The sequence below is a fragment of the Colletes gigas genome, unplaced genomic scaffold (genome assembly GCF_013123115.1).
Source record: "Colletes gigas isolate AHSC1104 unplaced genomic scaffold, ASM1312311v1 Colletes_gigas_Sc00016, whole genome shotgun sequence".
NCBI lineage: Eukaryota > Metazoa > Arthropoda > Insecta > Hymenoptera > Colletidae > Colletes > Colletes gigas.
Genome location: NW_025106645.1, coordinates 4,721,191 through 4,728,146, shown reverse-complemented (window position 1 = coordinate 4,728,146; position 6,956 = coordinate 4,721,191).

Genomic DNA, 6,956 nt, shown 5'->3' with positions numbered 1-6,956 from the left:
TTTCTCGTTTTCACAGTGTTATCTAAAAATAGATTTTCAAAATAAACGGTCCAATCGTTGAAGATTTCAGTGAGCGTTTTTCGAGGTTTATTTCGGCGAGGAATGCAACCTTCTAAGGCGTCCGTCCGCGTTTGAAATGTATTATGTACTCGTTTATATCTGTATGACCAACTTCAATTGTTAAATATCGGAAGAAATACACTTGACACAATCAACGGTATATAGTGTTATTTCCTGCCTTCTTCGCGAAGTGTTACAACCGCATGTGGAGGCATCGAATTTATTGTCAACGCGCATAGCTCGACAATGCGGCGACGATGAATAGCAGGACAATGGCGACGATGAATCGCACATTCGCACATACACGTGTGTATATATATTTCATGTCTGGCTTTTTTGACCTGTGAAACATGACCATCCGTTACGGAAACCCACACATCCAGCAAGGTCATCAGATATTATTTTCTGAACGATACAATACAGCAGTGACCGTAGAAATTGCGCCACCTTAAAAGTATCAATGTTTTCGCTCCAACTCGCGCATTATCGATATCTATCTGTATTATTAATAGTTAAATCATCGGAGAAAACGTAATTTATTACAATGGATCAACTTTTTCAGGTACTTTTGATACCTGAGTAACAATTTGATTAATTTCATTGTTCTTGTGATAGTTAAAATTCGAAGGCTACTATTTTCTACAAAATAAAAATAAACTTTTGAATAATGAACTAGAATCAAGTATCTGGCACAGGACAATTTAGATTTGATACACAAAATCACATAGTTATAAAGATCCAATTTTCAGACGAGTAATTAAATAATTCTATGAAAAAAGATTTAATAAACGTGAAATATTATAAAACATAGAAAGACTCTCCATATTCTTGCACGAGCAACGTCGATACGCATTTGTTCTGTTACGGGTCTCCCCACCACGGTAGCCAACCTTTCACGCATAACCTCACTAACAAAAAGAATCCTCTAGAGATTCTACGTTTCATAAATTTTGTTATAGTCATACTTTGTTATGTGAAGGATTTCAAACAAGATAATATTTACGGTAAAGAAAACACATGGTATCTTTCTATGAAAGCTTACAGTAATAAAAATCACTGCTAGAGGCGCTGATGTCGCCTCTCTTGCCAACTGTTTTATAGTTCCAACAATAATATCAATTTAGACCAGTTTATAGTTACCAGACTTTTTATATCGTAGCATTTTAAGTACGAGAAATCGTGTTCGTTTTTAGTTAGTTCGTTATTATTGCGTTTGGTCGAAGACTTCGTTCGAACGTGGACGGAGAAGTTGCTCGCCGTTGAGAAAAGTCGGGGACAGCCTTAAACTGTCATTTCGTCGTGAAATTTAGATCGCAATCGCCCTTCGGTAGAAACACGGAGCAATAAAAACAAACGTTCCGTCATCCGCGTTGAATCGTTTCGCCTTCGGTTAAAGGTGAGGAGGACAATAGATAAAAGAATCTGCGTTTCATTCTCCTTTCCCTGTTCACTCGCCACGGAGCCGTTTCTGCGCCGTTCCCTCTGGGTTTTCCGGGTGCAAAACAAAGTCGACGCTCGTAAAATATTATGTAGGATAAGGAGGTCTTGGCTCTGGGCCACAATCAATGGCGATGCAGGAGTCTGGAAAGTTTATCCAGCTAAAGAGCTCAACGTAGCCGCCGTTGTCCCAAACTTCCGCTTTATAAATAAACTTCGTCACAACCTCCAATCCTGGATGACCGACTCGTGTATATAATACCTCTGTATACTTGTTACAAATAAATAATGTCACTTGGCTGTTCGTACGGCATCGTGATGTGTGCAAAGTTTGGGACCGGAGGCACATGGTTTTTTTATTTATGTGTATTCGCCAGACGCAATTAATTTTATATTGTTCGGAGTCAGAAATCACCACCTAATTATTTCTATTTTGTTTTTTTTTCATTCTTTCTTTCAGGTCTGGGGGGAGGGAGGAAATATGACAGTATTTATATAGGGTGCTCGGCCACCCTTGGGAAAAATTTTACTGGGGAATTCTAGAGGCCAAAATAACACGAAAATCAAGGATACCAATTTGTTGATTGAGGCTTCGTTAAAAAGTTATTAACGTTTAAAGCATGAAATTTCAGGGAAATCGATCAATGGATGGTCAGACATTGTATTTTCAATAAGGAATTTTTTTCTCGAAAATGAGTAGGATTTCGGGAATATATCTATTCACCAAAAATTATTGTAATTGACCCTTGCAACTAAAAATAATTTTTTTAGTGCGATCTGAAATTTTTTAATTTTGTTGCAAAATTTCACACATTCCCGAATTTTTTTCTCGAAAGTAGGTAGGATTTCAGGGGTATGTGTATTCACCAAAAATGATTGTAATTGGCCCCTGTAACTAAAAATAATTTTTTTAGAACGATTTGAAATTTTTTAATTTTGCCGAAAAATTTCACACATTCTCGAATTTTTTTCTCGAAAGTAGGTAGGAATTCAGGGGTGTGTCTATTCACCAAAAATGATTGTCATTGACCCCTGCAACTAAAAATAATTTTTTTAGAACGATTTGAAATTCTTTTTTTTCGCCGAATAATTTCACCAGCTACCCCCCGTTGATTTTTCTTAAAAATTCGTGTTTGATTTTTAGTAATTTTGTTTGACGCCCTACAGAAACGTTGTCTAATACTTTTTTGTAGGTACCCATTAGCTCTACTTCAGAAAAAAGTTTCATTGAAATATATTCACTATTGTAGGAGTTATGTTCGTTTGAATATTGGACCACTTTTATGGGGGTTTTCTCACTTTACGGGGTTAAGGAACAACTTTTCGAATATTCTTGGAATTTTTACATATTCTTCACCTAAATACGCGTTGTTTGCCTTTTGAAACATTAAAATCGTCCTATCCGTTCAGAAGTTATGATTTTTTAAACATATTCATGAAATTTCAGGGGAATCGATCAATGTATGGTCAGACATTGTATTTTCGCTAAGGAATTTTTTTCTCGAAAATGAATAGGATTTCGGGGATATGTCTATTCAACAAAAATGATTGTAATTGACCCTTGCAAACAACAATAATTTTTTTAACGCGTTCTGAAATTTTTTAATTTTGTCGAAAAATTTCACACATTCTCCAATTTTTTTCTCGAAAGTAGGTAGGATTTCAGGGGTGTGTCTATTCACTAAAAATGATTGCCATTGACCCCTGCAACTAAAAATAATTTTTTTTAGAACGATTTGAAATTTTTTAATTTCGTCGAAAAATGTCAGCACCCACTCGAATTCTCAGCCTCAATCAACAAATTGGTATTTTTTATTTTCGTTTTATTTTGGCCTCTAGAATCTCCCATTAAAATTTTTCGAGTGCTTTGCGATCTATCGCGCGAAATTTAATTTCTCAGAGAAGTTATTTCATTCTGTTTGCAAGTTTCTGTTTCAGGGTTTCGATTGTTAAGGGGACGAAGTCGCCCAGCTAGATGAATTACTCTGTACACCTGTAATTCGACTCCGAGAATGTGCATCGAACTCTATCAATACATCCACGGTTGCAAGAAGTGACTACTACGAAGATAATGCAAATAATAATATTGCAGGTACATAATTAACAAATTAATTTTTAAGCCCTTCCGTTTGTGGACGTCGCGATATATAATTGCTCCATCGAATCACAGAATAGAAATTCCTTCCAGTAAGATTCGGGAAGAATTTTAATCTATAAGAAGCTTTTAACTTTTATCTTCAATCAAAAAGAACCACTTAAACTTTACATTTAGTCGAGTGAAATGTTTCAACCTCCAGTTTTAATCTGAAAAGGTACTCGTGATATGCCCGACAGTTAGCAATTATTGGGTTATTTAAAATAATATTGGAATTAAGGTAAATGGAAGCAATTCAGATTATTCGTTAACAATTTATTTGGCCTTTATAAGTCGTCTTCAGACGTGAATACATTTTCAAGAAACATCTAAAATAAAATATATTCGTTACACTTTTTAAAAGTAACTTTTTATCCGAAACTATAAATTGTTTCTTTTACATAGAAATTACATAGAAATTCTAAAAGTTACATGCCCGTATAAAATATTCTATAAACGAAACTACCAAAAAAGATGGCGCTGTACGATTTTCAATGGGCTTTTCTTTCGCCATGGACTTTGATTTCCATCGATGAAGGATAACTAAAGGTCAACGAGGTATGAAATTAAATTTCGAATCGCCGCGGCACGGAATAACATATCGAAACAGCAATTGTTTTGCATTTTCTAGCGGCTAGTAATGGTAGGTAATACGTTCCGTTGAAAATGCTAGCTGAAATCGCTCTCGACTCGTATGACAAGTGGACCAAACTCTGTCTGGTATTGTTTCGCGCTTTGCGTCGATGCCAGATTATAGCTGGTGCAGAAGAACTCTGTCATGTTCAGCGAGGAGCGGCGTATACGGCGTCGTATTTCGCTGTGAATCGAGCCGGCGTAAATCCAATTTTGGTGAGCTCGAAAAGTCCAGAGGTCGTGCTTTTTGCGAACACGTCAACTCGTGACGGAATGTACAAGCTGCGTACGTTTTCGCCGTGCTGTTGACCGTCGAGTGCCGCGGACATTATTATTTTAAAACGTTCCGAGAAGCCAGATAACGCGCGACAAAACTGCCTGACGAAGCTTAAGGAACGAATGCACGCGAAAATTTTTAATCTGGCGATGAACGTTATACATCCGAATACAGTAATGATTCTTAAAATGAACATCACTCGGGGGTTGGCGTGTTCATTTTTCGTACAACGGAGGTATTTATACACGTATCGTTGAACCTCGAAGTCGCGTAAATTGGGATAGAAACGTTCAATTTACGAAACGCGATTAAAGTTCATTTTAAGAATCATTACTGTACGCAAAGTATTTTAGATTTTTGTCTAATAATTTTGTTTAATAATTGAGAGGAATAGAAATGTTCAACTTACGAATCACGGTCTTGGGTACATTTTAAGAATCGTTACTGTATGCAGTTTCATAAAATTGATCACACTGTAAGCGTTTCGAGTTGAAGTAGATGCATGGGGTCTAGGGTTTACAACTTTAATTTTTACTTAATGTCAAGGACAATTCTGAGATGAAAAATGCACGAACTCATTGAACGATCTAATATTAGAGAATTGGTGTTCGTCGTACTCTGGTAACAGAAGGCTGTTCTCATACTTTGACACGGTGAAATCTAGATCTCCGTTGCTGTGTCTCACGTAGAGCAATGAATCCAGTGGTTGCACTAGGATCTCATGCTCTCGAGATTCTAGCTGATCAGAACTAAGAACTTGCAAGGTAACCTGACTAAAAATGACGCTGGCGGTGTCAGGAAGCCTTTGCTATAGCTTAAACGATATCACAGGAGTACACAGAGCGGGTGACAAAGCTGATATTTCCCTGTTTCTCTGAAGCCCCAGAGAGACTGTGTGCTTAGTTCTCAGTCCACCGAGACAGCCGATGAGGTTGGATCATCGTCGTGGCAATGGTAGCCCCTATATTGCGGGATAGAACTAAGGCTTGTCATGTGAATTGTGGTTTGAATATATCAACTCGCGTAGTGTCGTGCTGAAACAGTAGAGGTTTCGAAAGGCTTTCTACTGACCGATGTGGATACATCGGATTTGTAGTCTAGCATTGGATTGATTGTTAGTTCCACAATGTGCCAATACGCTGATTGGGTATCCAGATCTCGATGCACTGGTCGTGGATTAAACTTTCCTGGAGCAGAGCTACCTCCTACTATCTGTAAAAGAATAGATCCTTGAGGATGTTACACAGAGTGTTCGGTCAGCCCTGGGAAAAATTTTTTTTCTCGAAAGTACGTAGGATTTCGGCGGTATGTGTACTCACAAAAAATGATTGCAATTTACCTCTCTAGCTAAAAATAATATTTTTAGATTTGAAATTTTTCAATTTTTGTCGACCTACTCGAATTTTTTTCTCGAAACTGAGTAGGATTTTGAGGGTGTATCTATTCACCAAATATTATTGTAATTGACCCTCGCAATCGAAAATATTTTTTTTAAAACGATTTGAAATTTTTTTTTTTCTAAGTAGAAAGATGTATTACTGGTCAGACATTATGAAGAGTTGTGTAGAAAAACTGAAAGAAATGAAAATATTTGTAGAGTCCTGTAAGGAGGGTCGTTGCAGAATAGTGTCGATGATAGGAATTGCTAACAAATTACAGATAACGCTATACACATTAATCCATCGTCCCGCTGAGAAAGGCACAGCGCAAGATTAAATGTCAGAGTGCGTGGCTGACAGTTCGTTAACTAACTTGCGACTAACAAGGCTATCACGGTGGCAGCAAGATAATGGAGATAAATCGAGAAATCTGCCAACGGGTCATTAAATACAAGTGTCTACCGGATTATTTCGAGTAATTTCGCTGGTAGACAATACAGCAAACGGGCCAGTTATGTTACATTAGTCAACTGTGACGTGCTCAGGAAATAATAGTTTAAAGACCCAACTGGTTTGCCGTGCAGTAGAGTTTCTCAAGCCTCTGTAATTGAATAAATCTATTATTTCGTTAATATAATTCGAAACGGTGTGAAAGATTAAATAATAAAATACCTTCCGAAGGTATTTTGTTATCTGGATCCGGATGCATTTTTCTCCTTTTTTAAACAGAGCCAACCCCCGTTTAACTCTCAGTCCTTTACACTATCTTCTTTCCTTTTTCAGGAATTGTTTGAACATGTATGTGCATATGCATGAGCGAACGACCGAATTACCTTTGGATCCTTTCTCTGCGCGCGTGTTTTCATTTTATCTATTTGGGTTGCGTACACAGCGCGGTTCTTCGTGCGTATCTCGAAAACTGTTGGAATTTCAGGAACATTTGCCGAACAATAGTTGCACGGATGTTGAATTCAATTTGTGAAACAAAATTACGTTCCAAAACGGCGTCATTGATCAAGGTATCGTGTGTAATATT